This window comes from Eubalaena glacialis, chromosome 14 (genome assembly GCF_028564815.1).
Source record: "Eubalaena glacialis isolate mEubGla1 chromosome 14, mEubGla1.1.hap2.+ XY, whole genome shotgun sequence".
Lineage (NCBI taxonomy): Eukaryota > Metazoa > Chordata > Mammalia > Artiodactyla > Balaenidae > Eubalaena > Eubalaena glacialis.
In genome coordinates this window covers 20,171,345-20,189,598 of record NC_083729.1, presented here as the reverse complement: position 1 = coordinate 20,189,598, position 18,254 = coordinate 20,171,345, and the positions used below count along the sequence as shown (strand labels likewise).

Here is an 18,254-nt window from a genome sequence, read left to right as displayed (position 1 = left end):
GACATTCTCGTCAGGTGATTGTCCTGCTAGAGGTGTCCCTGAAAGCCCACTTACTCAACAGCTCACACGGTATAGCCCTTCTCTTTCAGCTGCCCTCTGATGATATGCCTTTATGGAGTAAGGAGCTCTTTGCATCTAAGGTAGATGCAAAGGTAGGTAAGGTAGGTAGGTAGACACCATGGTTCTATTTTTTTCATTCTGCTTCTGTTTCCATTAACTCCTCTTCAACAAAACAAAACAAAAAAGTCAAGCCTTGCTAGTTCTTCCTAGCTCCCAATTGCTACCTACCTGGATGGCTTGGCAGAGTTCTGCCAGCTGCTTTCTTATCAAGAGGTTGGCAATTAGGAGAGGCCCTAAGAAAAGAGGTAGGGGGGTGCTCCTTAATATCCCCATCAGAATGGAATTGCAGACTGTGTTAATTAGGTCACTGATTTGCAGCAGAACTTGGATTCTGTCGCAGGAGGGTGTGTTTCACGTTTAAGCTTCTAAGGATTGGTGCCTACTCTGTGTGCTGCATCTGCCTTCCTGTCATTGGCTGCATTTGACTGCTTGATGGACTCGCTGACGGAGTGCAGAAGTGTGCTTGCTTCTAATGAATTGTTCTCTTGTACCTGCTTTTTCCCAAAATGCTCTGTGGGATATACTACCTTGTAGAGAAGATTCTTCATCATGTGATTGTTCTGTTTCCTTAGAGACAACAGCAGTGTAATAATGCATTAGATGCCAGATCCATAGAGAAAGAAGAAGCGTTTGCTACAGAATGTAAAGGTTTGATAGCTTTTCCTTGCTTTTATGTTTTTGCTGCTTGAGCTGCTGGGCTGATGATGATTGTGTTTATTTTTGGCAGGATGCTAGAGCCTCTGGAACTTCCCATCCAGTTATTATAAAGAAGGGAAGTCTATTGTATCTTTTCTTGGTTAATTGGTTAATTTTAAAAATACACAAGAGTCAGCTTGTCTCCTATAATATGTTTGTTTCCATTTTTGAAAATAGGTTTCAGTAATAACCGTATGAACAGGTCAGGAAATGACTTTGCATCATGTATTTCATTGACCTCTCTGTGAGCAGAAACTTGATAAAGTATTTTAACTTGTCCTCTTTTCTCATCTTTCTAGAAATATAGGAGTTGACGTCTGTAAAGTATTCACAACTTCCTCTCTAATGAACAAGGAGAACAACAAAGGAAAGATTCAGGGATTCATTGTGGAAAGGTTTTTAAAATAAAACAGTACATTTCTGATGATTTAATTATCTCTTTCATAGGACCCTTTGCCTACTTTTTCAGTGTAATCATAGTAAACTGAGCAATACTACTGAATAATTTGCTAATTATTGCCTCATTTTACAATTCTGTCCTTTTCCAGAGCTAGAGCAAGATACCTGGCTTCCTCTGGGTGTCTCTAGATGCTATCTAGTGGTGAAAATTCTGTATACGAATGTGTTTGTGGTAAACCTTTCCTTCCTGAGAAATATTTCATTCTAAGTCTTATACCACAAATGGCTATGTTGAACTGCTGGAAATAGGAATTGAGGCATGTGTGTCTGTTGATAGGTCTTTTTTACATCAATGGATTAGTTGCAATGTATTTAGAAGTTGGTTTTGGAAATCTTAAATCTTTTCTTTCGGTTAATTAATTGTCAGTGACCAATAAAGTAAAATGTACTTTCCTAGAAGTCAGAGAAACCTCATTATAAATATATAATATTATATTTTGCTACATTTACAATACCATATGGTTATTATTATTTTATTTTTAATATCTATTTATTTATTTTGGCTGCGCTGGGTCTTAGTTGCGGCATGCAGGATTTTTAGTTGCAGCATGCAGACTTAGTTGAGGCATGCGGGATCTAGTTCCCCTACCAGGGATCGAACCCGGGCCCCCAGCATTGGGAGCGTGGAGTCTTACCCACTGGGCTACCAGGGAAGTCCCCATATGGTTATTTTTTTAATGGTTTTCCCAAAGGCAGTTTCATTGGCTTGTTTAAGCTCTTTGCTTTGGCGGATAACCATAGAACCTCCTGGAGTAACGGGAGATGGTTGGTCTGGTACATAGACATTAATAAAGAGCAAAACATCGCACTACTCATGGAGGATAAAAGTGAGCTGCGCTTGTCATAACTGTTTTCTAGAGTCAAGGTGCTTTTAGAGAGAGTAATAGAGGGAATTCCTTGGCAGTCCAGTGGTTAGGACTCGGTGCGCTCACTGCCAGGGCCCCAGGTTCAATCCCAGGTCGGGGAACTAAAATCCCACAAGCCGCACAGCGAGGCCCAAAAAAAAAAAAAAAAAAAAGAATCCTAGAGATTAAGGAGATCTTAGAATCTGCCCTCCTTAATATTTCACCAGAGCTACAGTGTGCCATTATTATAGATCATTGTAAGTCCATGTTTCCTCTTCATTGTAATGGAATAATTAGATAAACTGACTTTCATATTAGATCATATATTGTTTCAATGTGGAGGTCTGTGAATAGGTTTATAGGCTACCAAATTTTGGAGGGTAATAACTAAGAAGAGATAAACAAATACCACCTTCATCCTAAAGCAGTGTCATCTGGGCTTACCACCCCAAGCAGAGATTCAGGAGTGCCTGGACCCCAGACTCGGTCATTTGACACTTTTCCTTCAATAAAACTTAATCCTTAAGTAAGTGAATGTTTTCCGTTGATTTGCTCTTCAGTCTTTTTTCTGGGAGTATTACCCACTTCTTTGGAGAAGTGGTGCTCTCTCAGTCCTAACTGTGTTGTTCTAAGAGGACAACTAATCAAAGTATTGGGCCCTCTGTCTACCAGAGGGGGTGGATGACTCAAGGTAGGTCATCTTGAGTCTTTTCTGGGAATCTCAAACTGGACTGTGGGAAGAGATTTTGTTCACCAAGGGTGAAGTTACCAGGAGTGAGGCAGAAGTTGTTTCTTGTTAAGCATGAAAAGCTGTGAGATCTGTATAGACTCTGATTCAAAATGAGGTCTCAGCGAAGATAACAATGAGTGTCCTAATGACATTCCAGTGTCCTGGAAGCCCCCAACCTTCATGAAGTTTAGTTATGAATTTAGTTATCATTTAGTTATGATACTTAGTAAATTCATCTTTTTTTTTTTTCTAAGATACTTCAAGTTAGATTTGAAGCCAGTGGTCCTGAAGTAGGGCAGTGTTTCTTAAAGATGAGAATTTATTCTTCCCTGAGAACTCTAATCTGAAAAATTCATTTGGACAATACAGAGATGCCTGGGTTAGGATGGTGAAACTGTGGATTTGATCTATTCAATGTCATTAGAACCAGATAAAAGTGGCTTCCGATGCTGGTCCTGCCACTTAACTAGTTTTGTGACCTTAAGCATGTTAATAATCCCCTTTAACCTTTATTTCTTTATTTGTAAAATAAGAATACCATCATGAGTAGTAGCAAGAATTCTGGTAATGTATCTGAGGACCTAGCTGAGTGCTGATGCAGAGCTCGTACTCGGCAAATGTTTGAGGTGCATTACCCCTTCCCTCCCAACCTTCTCCAGTGTTCTAAAAGGAAATATATGCAAATACACAGCAAATCTTGTAACTGTTAACTTCATGGGATTTTTTATATTGTTTTCCTGTACTGGTCTGTGGTTAATTATTTAAAATAATTAAGTTGTCTTTGTTAGAAATGATTTTACACATTTTTTTACTGTGAATGATCATTATCAGTTAGATTTGACCTAAAAATTGTAATATGTTAAGCTAAAGCTTAAACGCCTATTGTGAAGACTAAGTATGAAGGCTAATTGGAATATAAACTTCTTGTGGGCAGGAACAGTCTTCAACTTGTTTTTGTTTTTTCTCAAAGCCCCTAATAGTGCCAGTCATGAATAAGCCATGGATTTTTGTTTGTTTGTGTATTGGTAAGACCCTTGTTTATTTAAATGGAGTTTGTAGTAATCAGAAGGGCTTTATGGGGATACTGAAATTTCTGGAGCCATTTCTCTCATTAAAAAAAAGTGAGAAAGAGGGTAACCTTGGCAAGTCTATGAAGAAAGACATTCCAGGGTGGATACCTAGGAGAAGCTTTGAAAGCAGGGGCTTAGAAGAAGTGAATGAACAACTTGCTTGAAAGATATGGAAGACCTGAGTTTTGATAGATAAAAGAATGAAGTAGTCACAGTGTGGGTTTTAAATTTGTCGTAAAGTATGGTGAAATCTGCTGCATAAACTTAATGATGAGAAAAGTATGAACAAAGTGAGTAGGGAAGATAATTTCAGAAACAACACAAGTATCTAGGATTGAAGGTGAAATAACTGGCTACAAAAATTGTAATAAGCTATTCAATGTACTTAACTAAAATGGATAAGTACCTCATATATAAAGCATTGTTGTGGGGAATACAAAAAGGTAATCAAGTAAATGAAAGCATATAGCATAATAAAATCGTTTTTCCTTGCACATTAACAGTAATAAACAGTCCAAAAAGTCTGATAAAAAGTCCCCATGTGCATGATTGGCAGGTAACTGTCAAGGTAAAAGAGAATTGCAGGGCTGTAACCATAACATCTACAACTAAAAAAATATTCTGGGAGGAGGAGCAAGATAATGAGCAAATGCTTTTAAAAGTATAGGGTAGGGATAAGTATCTGTCTATATGGATGACTTCCTACAGAAGAGGTACACCAAAGGGCCTGCGGAGAAGTGACAGGTGCCCGAGATCTCACTGGTCCTCTCAGGCTTCAGACTGGGCTTTGTTCATGCACCCCTTTATTCACTCACAATTTTTTTTTTTTTTTTAAAGAGAAATTTTTAAAATTATTTATTTATTTATTTATTTTTGCTGTGTTGGGTCTTCGTTTCTGTGCGAGGGCTTTCTCCAGTTGCGACAAGCGGGGGCCACTCTTCATCGTGGTGCGCGGGCCTCTCACTATTGGGGCCTCTCTTGTTGCGGAGCACAGGCTCCAGACGCGCAGGCTCAGTAGTTGTGGCTCACGGGCCTAGTTGCTCCGTGGCATGTGGGCCCAGACCAGGGCTCGAACCCGTGTCCCCTGCATCGGCAGGCAGATTCTCAACCACTGCGCCACGAGGGAAGCCCCTCACAATTTTTAAGTAGAAATTTTGCTTAAACAACAATATTATACTTTCACATCCTTGGTTAGAAAGGTCATATCCAGAAACTGTTTTCCCCTAAGTTGATCTAAGTCAACTTAGAAAGTCAAAAACAAGTAATCACACTCAGTATTGGTCCTGAGCCCAGCGTTAAACTTTTTTTTAAGTCAACAGTCTGGCTGATATAATAAATAATTTCCTCATCAAATGTATGTATTTTGTGAGGCTGAGATGAGGATTCCAAAAGATCTTTGAAATTAAGACTAGATTTGAAAGTCATTTTAATAAATTAGAGCATATGTTTTTGAAGGAAACAGTTCATACTAGCTTACCTTGTTTCCCCTGGGACAGTCTAGAGGTGGTTAAAAATGCAACCAAATGGTTTGAGTTCAGAGAGGCATTTGTAATACAGAGTTCTGTTGAGGTGACAGGGGAAAGAATAAATCACCCAAAATCATACCCTGGGGTTATTATTGTTTTATCTTCCTATAGAAACAACTTTACAAGAGCTGATTCTCACATCATGCTGTTGCTTTTAATTTATAGACCAAACAGTCTTAAGTTAGTTTTTCTAAAAATGCAACAAAGGTAGTAGAGACACTATACCATAATGATTAAGAATACAGACCCAAGAGCCATGCTGCCTTGGTTCAAATCCTACTCCTGCCACACGTCTTGACTGTGACCTCAGGTGCATTACTTCTCTCCGTGCCTTACTGTCTCCATTTGTAAAATTAATAATAGGATCTGCCCCCTTGGTGGTTGTGAGGTTTATATGAGTGAATCCATGTACAATGTTAGAACTGAGTCTGGCATGTATTAAGCACTCAATAAGTATTATTATTGTTGTGAAAGACACTCTCCACTCTGTTGATTCCATTACTAAGTCACAGATGAAAACTAGCTATGGCTACAAACATTCCAAACATGCCTACCAAATATAACAACTAATAATGCTAATTCCATTCTCGGAGAAGAGTCTCACCAAAGCTAAATATAACAGAAAGGTTACTTCTTACGCACTCTCCACACGACGTGGTGCTGACTCATGATCCAGTATTTCCTGAAAACCTAATCCGTGTCTTGTACCGTGCTAGGTACTCGAAATACAATGATAAAAAAAGCACACAAATTTCCTGCAGTTTAGTAGAGGAGATAATGTAGACAGATCTAAAATATTTTCTTTTCTTTCTTTTTTGGGGATGTGGTGGTAGGGATGTTGGGGGGTTGTGGAATTTTGGATCTACTCAAAACATCTAACAGGTCTTTCTTCTACTAATAGTCTCAAAGTTCTCTCTTAAGTTTGTAAAACACTTTCCCTCTCAGTTTGCTTTCTTAGTGATAACAGAAACAGTACAGGCTCACTTTAGAAAATTTGACTCAGTGGTATAATAAGGGGTTTTTTTCTGTTTTTTTTCATATATATATATATATATTTTAACTACTAAGGATGTTTTTCTCTGAAAATCAGGAAAAAATTAAACTTGAAAAATTGGAGGAGTACAGGAAAGTATAAATAAGCAAGAAAAATAATTCCCATAATTCCACTTAAATTTTGACATATTTCCTTTAGATATTTTGCTTTACATTTATTATATTGTTTAGGTGAGACCATGCTGTGTATGTATGAATAATCTTATCTTATTTTATAAGGTTGTTGTGAAGATAAAATAAATAATATATTTAAAGCCCTAAACACTGTGTCTAATAGCTATATATCAAACATTCAATAATTGTTAGCTAGTATGACAGTTATCTTGCCCTTCTTTTTACTTTTTACATGGTAAGCTATTTCTCATGTAATTAGAAAACTCTTTGTAAGCATTATCTTTCAATGACAGCATAATATGCTATATTTATTGATGTACTATGGTTTACTTTTCCTTTCCCTCATATTTGAATATTTTAGGTTTCTTCCAGAATTATTCTATTGTAAATAATATTTTCCTAAATATTTTAAAATGTAAAATTGTCTTTACATTTCTGATTAATTCCTTGGAATATATCCCTAGAAAGGAAATCAGTGAGTCAAAATACTTGAACTTTTTAAAAGATCTTTGATGGACATATTGTCAAATTGCTTTCTAGAAATTTTGCTTAACTTTGTACTTTCACTCTTTCTTGCCTAATAGACAGTTAAGGGCCTGTGTCATAAAATCCTCTCCAGCCTTAAGATTACCTTAAATTTTAAAAATATCATTATTATTTTTTATAAGGGAAAATGGTCTGTAATTTTAACAAATTTCTTTGCTTTTTCATAAAGTATTTTTAAATTGAATTATTTGTATTTCTTCTTTTTAAACGTGTATTTTCACTTTGACCATTTTCTAATTGCAATCTTAATAGTTTTCTTATAAATTTGTATGAATCCCTTGTACGTTAAGGCTGTTAATTCTTGCTCTGTCACATTTGTTGAAATAGTTCCCCAAATTTGTATTTTTCTTTCTTTTCTGATTTTTTAAATCATTTGAATCAATTTGTCTCTTTCTTCCTAATTTTTCCATTGCTTCTGAGCTTAGAAAATCCTCTCTATCCATAGACTTATATGTTTTCTTGTGAGTTGTACAATTAAACATTTACGTTTAGTTCTATAACACACTGGAAATATATTTTTTCTTTATGGGGTGAGGTGATCTCAGTATTTCCCCATAGCATGTCACAGTTTTTCTTTTATTAAATACTTACTGCATTATATTATAATTATTTTTTCTGAATTTTTATTCTTCATAAAACTTCAGTTTTCATCCTTTTAATTTTTATCCCCAGCAGCTGGCACAGTACCTACCACTTTGTAGAGACACAACAAATATTTGATAAATGAAAGAAAGAAATACACAATTATATATAATCTGTCCTGAAAGATTTTAAAGGCATGATCAGTTATTCTTCATCTCTTCCTAGTTTTAATAACCTTAAGAGAGATTCTGTAGTAATTCTAATTTCAAGTTAGTCTACATTCCAGGGCATCCACAGAATGAATTGGAGTGGTCTGGTTATAAGAAAGGTAATGCGAAAATGACTTGTACAGTAAGCTAAATTTTTACTTTCTAATAGGAGTTTTTTTTTTTTAATAGATCTTTATTGGAGTATAATTGCTTCACAATACTGTGTTAGTTTCTGTTGTACACCAAAGTGAATCAGCCATATGCATATATATGTCCCCATATCCCCTCCCTCTTGAGCCTCCCTCCCATCCTCCCTATCCCACCCCTCTAAGTCATCGCAAAGCACTGAGCTGATCTCCCTGTGCTATGCTGCTGCTTCCCACCAGCCAACTATTTTACATTCAGTAGTGTATATATGTCGATGCTACTCTCACTTCGCCCCAGCTTCCCCCTCCCAACACCGTGCCCTCAAGTCCATTCTCTGTCTACATCTTTATTCCTGCCCTGCCTCTAGGTTCATCGGTACCATTTTTTTTTTTTGATTGCATGTATATGTGTTAGAATACGCTATCTGTTTTTCTCTTTCTGACTTACTTCACTCTGTATGACAGACTCTAGGTCCAGCCACCTTACTAAAAATAACTCAATTTCATTTCTTTTTACGGCTGAGTAATATTCCATTGTATGTATGTGCCACATCTTCTTTATCCATTCATCGGTCGATGGACACTTAGGTTGCTTCCATGTCCTGGCTATTGTAAATAGTGCTGCAATGAACATTGTGGTACATGACTCTTTTTGAATTATGGTTTTCTCAGGGTATATGCCCAGTAGTGGGATTGCTGGGTCATATGATAGTTCTATTTTTAGTTTTTTAGGGAGCCTCCATACTGTTCTCCATAGTGGCTGTATCAATTTACATTCCCACCAAGAGTGCAAGAGGGTTCCCTTTTCTCCACACCCTCTCCAGCATTATTGTTTGTAGATTTTTTGATGTTGGCCATTCTGACTAGTGTGAGGTGATACCTCATTTTAATTTTGATTTGCACTTCTCTGATGATTAGTGATATTGAGCATCTTTTCATGTGCCTCTTGGCCATCTGTATGTCTTCCTTGGTGAAATGTCTATTTAGGTCTTCCACCCATTTTTTAATTGGATTGTTTGTTTTTTTGATATTGAGCTCCATGAGCTATTTGTGTATTTTGGAGATTAATCCTTTGTTGTTTTATTTGCAAATATTTTCTCCAATTCTGAGGGTTGTCTTTTTGTCTTGTTTATGGTTTCCTTTACTGTGCAAAAGCTTTTAAGTTTAATTAAGTCCCATTTGTTTATTTTTGTTTTTATTTCCATTACTCTAGGAGGTGGGTCAAAAAAGACCTTACTGTGGTTTATGTCAAAGAGTGTTCTTCCTATGTTTTCCTCTAAGAGTTTTATAGTGTCTGGTCTTACATTTAGGTCTTTAGTCCATTTTGAGTTTATTTTTGTGTATGGTGTTAGGTGGTGTTCTAATTTCATTCTTTTACATGTAGCTGTCCAGTTTTCCCAGCACCACTTACTGAAGAGGCTGTCCTCTCTCCATTGAATGTTCTTGCCTCCCTTATTGTAAATTAGGTGACCATACGTGCAAGGGTTTATCTCTGGGCATTCTGTCCTGTTCCATTGATCTATATTTCTGTTTTTGTGCCAGTACCATACTGTCTTTATTACTGTAGCTTTGTGGTATAGGTTGAAGTCAGGGAGCCTGATTCCTCCAACTCCGTTTTTCTTTCTCAAGATTGCTTTGGCTATTCGGGGTCTTTTGTGTTTCCATACGAATTGTGAAATTTTTTGTTCTAATTCTGTGAAGGATGCCATTGGTAGTTTGATAGGGATTGCATAGAATCTGTAGATTGCTTTGGGTAGTATAGTCATTTTCACAATGTTGATTCTTCTAATCCAAGAACATGGTATATTTCTCCATGTGTTTATGTCATCTTTGATTTCTTTCATCAGTGTTCTATACTTTTATGAGTACAAGTCTTTCACCTCCTTAGGCTGGTTTATTCCTAGGTATTTTATTTTTTTTGTTGCGATGGTAAATGGGATTGTTTCCTTCATTTCTCTTTCTGATTTTTCGTTGTTGGTGTATAGGAATGCCAGAGATTTCTGTGCATTAATTTTGTATCCTGCAACCTTACCAAATTCATTGATTACTAGTTTTCTGGTGGCATATTTAGGATTTTCTATGTATAGTTATCATGTCATCCGCAAACAGTGACAGTTGTACTTCTTTTCCAATTTGTATTCCTTTTATTTCTTTTTCTTCTCTGATTGCCATGGCTAGGACTTCCAAACCTATGTTGCATAAGAGTGGTGAGAGTGGACATCCTTGTCTTGTTCCTGATCTTAGTGGAAATACTTTAAGTTTTTCACCATTGAGTATGATGCTCGCTGTGGGTTTGTCATATATGGCCTTTATTATGTTGAGGTGGGTTCCCTCTATGCCCATTTTCTGGAGAGTTTTTATCATAAATGGGTGTTGAATTTTGTCAAAAGCTTTTTCTGCATCTATTGAGAGGATCATATGGTTTTTATTCCTCAGTTTGTTAATGTGGTGTATCACATTAATTGATTTGCGTATATTGAAGAATCCTTGCATCCCTGAGATAAATCCCACTTGATCATGGTGTATGATCCTTTTAATGTGTTGTTGGATTCTGTTTGCTAGTATTTTGTTCAGGATTTTTGCATCTATGTTCATCAGTGATATTGGTCTATAATTTTCTTTTTTTGTGATATCTTTTTCTGGTTTTGGTATCAGGGTGATGGTGGCTTCGTAGAATGAATTTGGGAGTGTTTCTCCCTCTGCAGTTTTTTGGAAGAGTTTGAGAAGGGTCAGTGTTAGCTCTTCTCTAAATGTTTGATAGAGTTCGCCTGTGAATCCTTCTGGTCCTGGACTTTTGTTTGTTGGAAGATTTTTAATTACTGTTTCAATTTCATTACTTGTGTTAGGTCTGTTTATGTTTTTTAATTCTTCCTAGTTCAGTCTTGGAAAATTGTACCTTTCCAAGAATTTGTCCATTTCTTCACGGTTGTCCATTTTATTGGCATATAGTTGTTTTTAGTAGTCTCTTATAATCCTTTGTACTTCTGCAGTGTCAGTTGTGATTCCTCCTTTTTCATTTCTAATTTTATTGATTTGCATCCTCTCCCTTTTTTTCTTGATGGGTCTAAGGGTTTATCAATTTTGTTTTGTTTATCTTCTCAAAGAACCAGCTTTTAGTTTTACTGATCTTTGCTATTGTTTTCTTCATCTCTATTTCATTTATTTCTGCTCTGATTTTTATGATTTCTTTCCTTCTACTGACTTTGGGTTTTCTTTGTTCTTCTTTCTCCAGTTGTTTTCAATGTAGGGGTAGATTGTTTATTTGAGATTTTTCTAGTTTCTTGAGGTGAGATTGACTTGCTGTGAACTTCCCTCTTAGAACTGCTTTTCTGCATCCCATAGGTTTTGGGTTGTCGTGTTTCCGTTGTCATTTGTTTCTATGTATTTTTTAAATTTCTTCTTTGATTTCTTCAGTGATCTCTTGTTTATTTAGTAGCACACTGTTTAGCCTCCGTGTATTTGTGTTTTTTACATTTTTTTTTTCCTGTAATTGATTTCCAGTCTCATAGCGTTGTGGTCAGAAAAGATGCTTGATACGATTTCAGTTCTCTTAAATTTTCCGAGGCTTGGTTTGTGACCCAAGATGTGATCCTTCTTGGAAAATGTTCCATGTGCACTTGAGAAGAAGGTGTATTCTACCACTTTTGGGTGGAATGTTCTATAAATATCAATTAAGTCTATCTGGTCTATTGTGTCATTTAAAGCTTGTGTTTCCTTATTTATTTTCTGTTTGGATGATCTGTCCATTGGTGTAAGTGGCATGTTAAAGTCCCCTACTATTATTGTGTTACTGTCAATTTCTCCTTTCACGGTTGTTAGCATTTGCCTTATGTATTGAGGTGCTCCTATGTTGGGTGCATAAACATTTATAATTGTTATATCTTCTTCTTGGATTGATCCTTTGATCATTATGTAGTATCCTTCTTTGTCTCTTGTGATAGTCTTTATTTTAAAGTCTATTTTATCGGATATGAGTATTGCTACTCCAGCTGTCTTTTGATTTCCATTTGCATGGAATATCTTTTTCCATCCCTTCACCTTCAGTCTGTATATGTCACAAGGTCTGAAGTGGGTCTCTTGTAGACAGTGTATATATGGGTCTTGTTTTTGTATCCATTCAGCCAGTCTATGTCTTTGGTTGGGGCTTTTAATCCATTTACATTCAAGGTTATTATCGATATGTATGTTCCTATTACCATTTTCTTAATTGTTTTGGGTTTGTTTTTGTGGGTCTTTTCTTCTCTTGTGTTTCCCACCTAGAGAAGTTTCTTTAGCATTTGTTGTAATGCTGGTTTGGTGGTGCTGAATTCTCTTAGCTTTTGCTTGTCTGAAAAGCTTTTGATTTCTCTGTTGAATCTGAATGAGATCCTTGCTGGGTAGAGAAATCTTGGTTGTAGGCTTTTCTCTTTCATCACTTTAAGTATATCCTGCCACTCCCTTCTGGCCTGCAGAGTTTCTGCTGAGAAATCAGCTGATAACCTTATGGGGATTCCTTTGTATGTTATTTTTTGGTTTTCCCTTGATGATTTTAATATTTTTTCTTTGAATTTAATTTTTGTTAGTTTGATTAATATGTGTCTTGGTGTGTTTTTCTTAGGGTTTATCCTGTATGGGACTCTCTGTGCTTCCCGGACTTGGGTGACTATTTCCTTTCCCATGTTAGGAAAGTTTTCCACTATAATCTCTTCAAATGTTTTCTCAGACCCTTTCTTTTTCTCTTCTTCTTCTGGGACCCCTGTAATTCGAATGTTGGTGCATTTAGTGTTGTCCCATAGGTCTCTAAGATTGTCTTCAATTCTTTTCATTCTTTTCTCTTTATTCTGCCCCTCGGCAGTTATTTCCACCATTTTGTCTTCCAGCTCACTTACTCGTTCTTCTGCCTCAGTTTTTCTGTTATTGATTCCTTCTAGTGTATTTTTCATTTCAGTTATTTTGGTGTTCATCTCTGCTTGTTCTTTAGTTCTTCTAGATCTTTGTTAAACATTCCTTGTATTTTCTCAATCCGTGCCTCCATTGTATTTCCAAGATTCTGGATCATCTTTACTATCATTACTCTGAATTCTTTTTCAGGTAGATTGCCTATTTCCTCTTCATTTATTTGGACTTGTAGGTTTTTACCCTGCTCCTTCATATGTGACATATTTTTTTGCCGTCTCTTTTTTTTTTTTTTTTTTTTTTAATGAGTGGGATTGTGTTCCTGTCTTACTGGTTGTTTGGCCTGAGGCTTCCAACACTGGAGTTTGTAGGCTGTTGGGTAGAGCTGGGTCTTGGTGCTGAAATGAGGACATCCATGAGACCTCACTCCGGTGAATATTACCTGGGGTCTGAGGTTCTCTGTTAGTCCAGTGGTTCCGACACGGAGCTCCCACCGCAGGAGCTTTGGCCCAACCCCTGGCTCATGAACCAAGATCCCGCAAGCCATATGGGGTGGCAAAAAAAGGAAAAAGAGAGAACAATAACAAAGTAAAAAATAAAATTAGACTAGGAAACTAACAGATATGTTAGAAAGAATATAAAAATAAAAATATAGATGAATCAACAATCGGAAGGTACAACAGTACCATAATAGTAAAAGAGAGGAGGAGGGAAAAGAGAAAACAAAAAACGGGGAAAAGGCCTTGGCTGTGGAGGGCGGGGCCTAAGCAAGGGCCAGGTTTGGGTGGTAGGCGGGGCCTGTGCTTAGAACCCACAGGGCTGGAAAAGGCCCTAAGGGCTATGGGGGTGGGGCTTAGGCTCAAGGAACAGAAGGGGCCCAGGTGTGCCCCCAACCCCTCGTCTCAGAGGGCAGGGGACCTCACCTGGGAGCCCAGCAGGCTTCCTGGGCTTGAGTGGGCCGGGCAAATGCCCTCCTCTCCTCTCCTGCTCTTCCTGTCCCAGAGGGCCCCTTCCACCTGCTTCTCCTGTTCTCCCCTTGGCCTTCTTCCTATGCCCCCAGAAGGCGGGGGTTGGGGGGGGAACCTTGGAGGGCAGAGGACTGTCCTGGGAGCTCAGCAGGCTCCCGGGGCCTAGTGGGTGGGGCAAACGCCCTCCACTTCTCTCCCCCTCCTCCCAGAGGACCCCTCCCTCCTGCCTCTCCTGATCTCCCCAGCCTCCCTCCTATGCCCTCAGGACTCATGGGGCCTGGAGGGGGCTTTGGAGGGCAGGGGACCAGCCTGGCAGCTTAGCAGGCTCCCTGGGCCCAAGTGGGCAGAGCAGTTGCCCTCTGCTCCTCTCCCACTCCTCTCGGAGGGCCCCTCCTGCCTGCCTCTTCTGATCTCCCCAGCCTCCCTCCTATGTCCCCAGGACCAATGTGGCCGGCGGGGGATGGGGGGTGGGCCTTGGAGGGCAGGGGACTGGCCTGGGAGCTCAGCAGGCCCCCCCAGGGCCAGTGGGCCGGGTGATTGCCCTCCGCTCCTCCCGGAGCGCCCCTCCCACCTGCCTCTCCTAATCTACCTGGCCTCAGGGACGCTGATCCTGTTTGTCCTCTACTTCTCCTCCCTGTTCTGTTCCCCGAAGTCCTACCGGTTCACTTGGGGGTTCCTCCGGTCTCCTTGGGCATCAGGGTTTTCCACCAGCAGCCGGCAGGTGCCCTAGTTGTGGGGAGACTCTAACTCGGTGTCTTCCCACACTGCCATCTTGGCTCCACCCTTCTAATAGGAGTTTTGTCTAACTAGTAACCAGAAGCTCTATACCTATTATCTAAGCCACCCTATTACTGGATATTTTCCCAAACTTATCCTGCTCCACCTAAAAAAAGTAAATTAAAATGCACCTTTATGATGATCAGAGTATTCAAATGAACAGCTACAATTTAAATGATGACACTCAAATATTTTCAAACTTGACATCTCACCTGGGTTCCGTTCTCTTATTTCCAACTGCTTGGAAGATACAGGTAAGATATCATTTACCTGTGCTTACCAATGCCACTTCAGATTCAGCGACTTCACACCTGAAATCGGTTCACCCTTACCTTCCTGCTCATTCTCTCTACCCCCACCAGTCCAACACCAAATCCTGTTTCCTACTCTTGTGTTCCCTAGTTTGGATATGTTATCACTATCTACCCAGTAGTCGAGGTAAAAATCTCAGTTATTCTTTATTCACTCACCGTGTGTACTTAATTTGTCACCACATCTTATCCATATTACCTCCACAGTATTTTCCCTTTTGTCTCTTCCCCACCTTAACTACCACTGTCCACCCTCATAATCACTGATCTGGACAATTGCCATAACCTCTTCACTGAAGTCCCAGCTTCCATTCCCTCCTCCTTCCAAACCTCTTCCACATAAATGATTTTTAAATGGGGGTGTACATTAGAAAGAATCCTCTTGCCCCTAGAGATTCAGATTCACTAAATTGAGGGTAGAGCTTGGGTATCTCATTATATAAAAAACTTCCCAGATGATTCCAATGCACACCTGGATTAAAACCAATATTTTACAAGCTTCTGGAGTTATCATTTCAAAAGCCTGCTATAGTCACATCATCCTTTGGCTTAAAAAGTTCTAATGCTTCCCCAACTGCCTACAGTATAAAGTCCAGACTTCTTCGCTTGTGATAGAACAGGTGTCATTCACATCTGGGCCCTCATCTCCCTTTCCAGATGCATTTTCAACTACTCCCCTCCCAAGGCCTTTGAGTCTAGCCAAATAAGTTATACCCAAATATGCCATGTACTTTTGGATTTTTGTGCCTTTTTCTGTACCATTTCTTCTAAGTTACCCTTAACTTTTTTCTATATCTGGAAAGCTCTCTCCTCAATGTGACTTACACCTGACTATACCCCTTGTTCGTCCAGGCAGGAGTAACAGCTCTTCCTCTGTGACTCCACAACACTTTGTGTATACTTGTGTTGCTGCTGTCATTACTTTGAATTGTGATGATTTGTTTACATACATATAGTTAGGTTATTAAGATAAAGATAGTCCTACTTATCTTGTATGAGTAGGCACCCAGGAGGCATGCCTCTTTCCTTTTGATTAAGAATTAACAAATTCTCTTGGAAATTCCCTGGCAGTCCAGTGGTTAGGACTCGGCACTTTTCACTGCCAGTGGCCCAGGTTCAATCCCTGGTCAGGGAGCTAAGATCCCACAAGCCTCGTGGCATGGCCGAAAAAAAAGGAAAGAAAAAAAAATTAACAAATTCTAAAAAAAAATAAAAAAAAAAAGAATTAACAAATTCTAAGTCTTCTTTTTATACCCACCTTTGCTAACTAGCAAATTACCTTCTATCTAGATCATTTATCTGTTTCTATCTCCTCGTCCAAAAAATTGGCCTGTCTTATTAACAAAAGGAACCTCTCAAATCTCTGTACCAAGTGATGGTTGGTGGTCACTTGGGTATCATGGGACTCATTAGTGTCTAAAAATACCTTGCTGGGATCTTCACCAAAGGAAGATATAGAACATCTGGTGACATGTTCAAGGTATTCAGCAGGTTTTGAATGTTAAAGATCAACAAAACTGATGTGGTGAGTTGTGTCAATTCTACTGCTTTGTAAGTTTCTGTAACTGGTACCATTAATGTCTACTTCACACCTAGAAGCATTTTTTTTTTTTTTTTAAGCCAGAAGTCATTTTTGGTGTATTACATCTCCTAAGACCACATCTAAGCTGTTGGCTTTCACAGTGAATTGTGGGCCTACTGGTAGATTCTACAGGAAAGACCTCCTTTAAGTTTTCAGATGCCTCTTTCATCTTGGACTATAAACACATACCTATTTCCCTAACAAAACATTAGGAGTTTAGGAATGGTATGAAATTTGGGCGCAGTTATGATTAGTTTACAACTTACAATGTAATCATTACTGTCTGGTTTTGAGTATTAGAGAAGAGGCTTTGATATGTGTGCTGTAAGATAATAATTGATCATGATGTCTACCAAGAGATAGAGATAATTATTAAAGACTTCTGTGGCATCAGACCAAACAAAATGCTACAAATCATGAGATTTTATCACATGGATCCACGCTTAGGGAATTAAAAAACTTTTTTTTCCAATTGTCATTTTTCCTCGGAGAATGTCAGAAAGGAAATTGAATGCAGTAGTATCTTCAATATTGAAATATACTGGGTAACTACATAAGTTCTGAAATCAACATGAACATGTCCTTATCTTGTTTTGGAAATGGGTTGCTAATAATAGTATATTAAAGAAGCAAAGGCCATTGTGTTTGCAGGACCAGAGTGTTTCTGGTGCCTTCTGTATGAAAAGTTATGATGCTGGATTTGTTTCTTTCATAGGAATTGTCTCCTTGTTCCCTTTGGACAATGGATTTAAAAGAATCAGAGGCAAAAATATAAATTTAGGGCTAAAATGAAGCTAATTTCTGTGTTCACTTATGTTATTAATCAACCTAAAACAGTTGATTAATTGATTATATCTAAGCACAGCACTACCTTTAGGCTTGAAAGTTTGGAGGCAAAATTGGATAGCTGCCTGGAAAGTAGGTAGTGAGATAAATAACATGGAATTGAATTCTAGCCTAGAAAAGCATATTTCAATTCTGAATGTCTTACTTTGCCACACAAAGGGAGGAATGTGTGACAATAAGCATACTGCTGTGGCTTAAAAATCAAGAGACCTAAATCGATTCCCTGCAAATTACTTCCCATCTTTGATCCTCTCCATTAAATGAGAAATCATTAAAAATATTTCCCTGGGCTTCTGTGGTGGCGCAGTGGTTGAGAATCTGCCTGCCAATGCAGGGGACACGGGTTCGAGCCCTGGTCCGGGAAGATCCCACATGCCACGGAGCAACTGGGCCCGTGAGCCACAATTACTGAGCCTGCGCGTCTGGAGTCTGTGCTCCGCAACAAGAGAGGAGCGACAGTGAGAGGCTCGCGCACCGCGATGAAGAGTGGCCCCCGCTTGCCGCAACTAGAGAAAGCCCTGGCACAGAAACGAAGACCCAACACAGCCAAAAAAATAAAATAAATAAATAAATAATTTAAAAAAAAATATATTTCCCTACACAGAAGTGAAGTTGGTTTTTTTTAAAAAGGAAGGTAGAGATAGATAGATGTAGAGGTCGATCCATCCATCCATCCCTCTTAAACTTTTCTCTAAGTACATTGGATCTACCTGAAAAATTTCCCTTGAGCCTGTGTTTGAATGGACTATGAAACCTGCAAAAACAATAAGGGTTCTGGTCCCTTAATGTTCACCAGGAC

General features: G+C 38.6%; 1 protein-coding gene across 13 annotated transcripts in view; it reads left to right on the top strand.

Annotated features, from left to right (window-relative positions):
• DTNB (dystrobrevin beta) overlaps positions 1–18,254 on the top strand; it is a 249,854-nt gene that overhangs the window by 155,952 nt on the left and 75,648 nt on the right. The gene's annotated exons all lie outside the window — the stretch shown is intronic.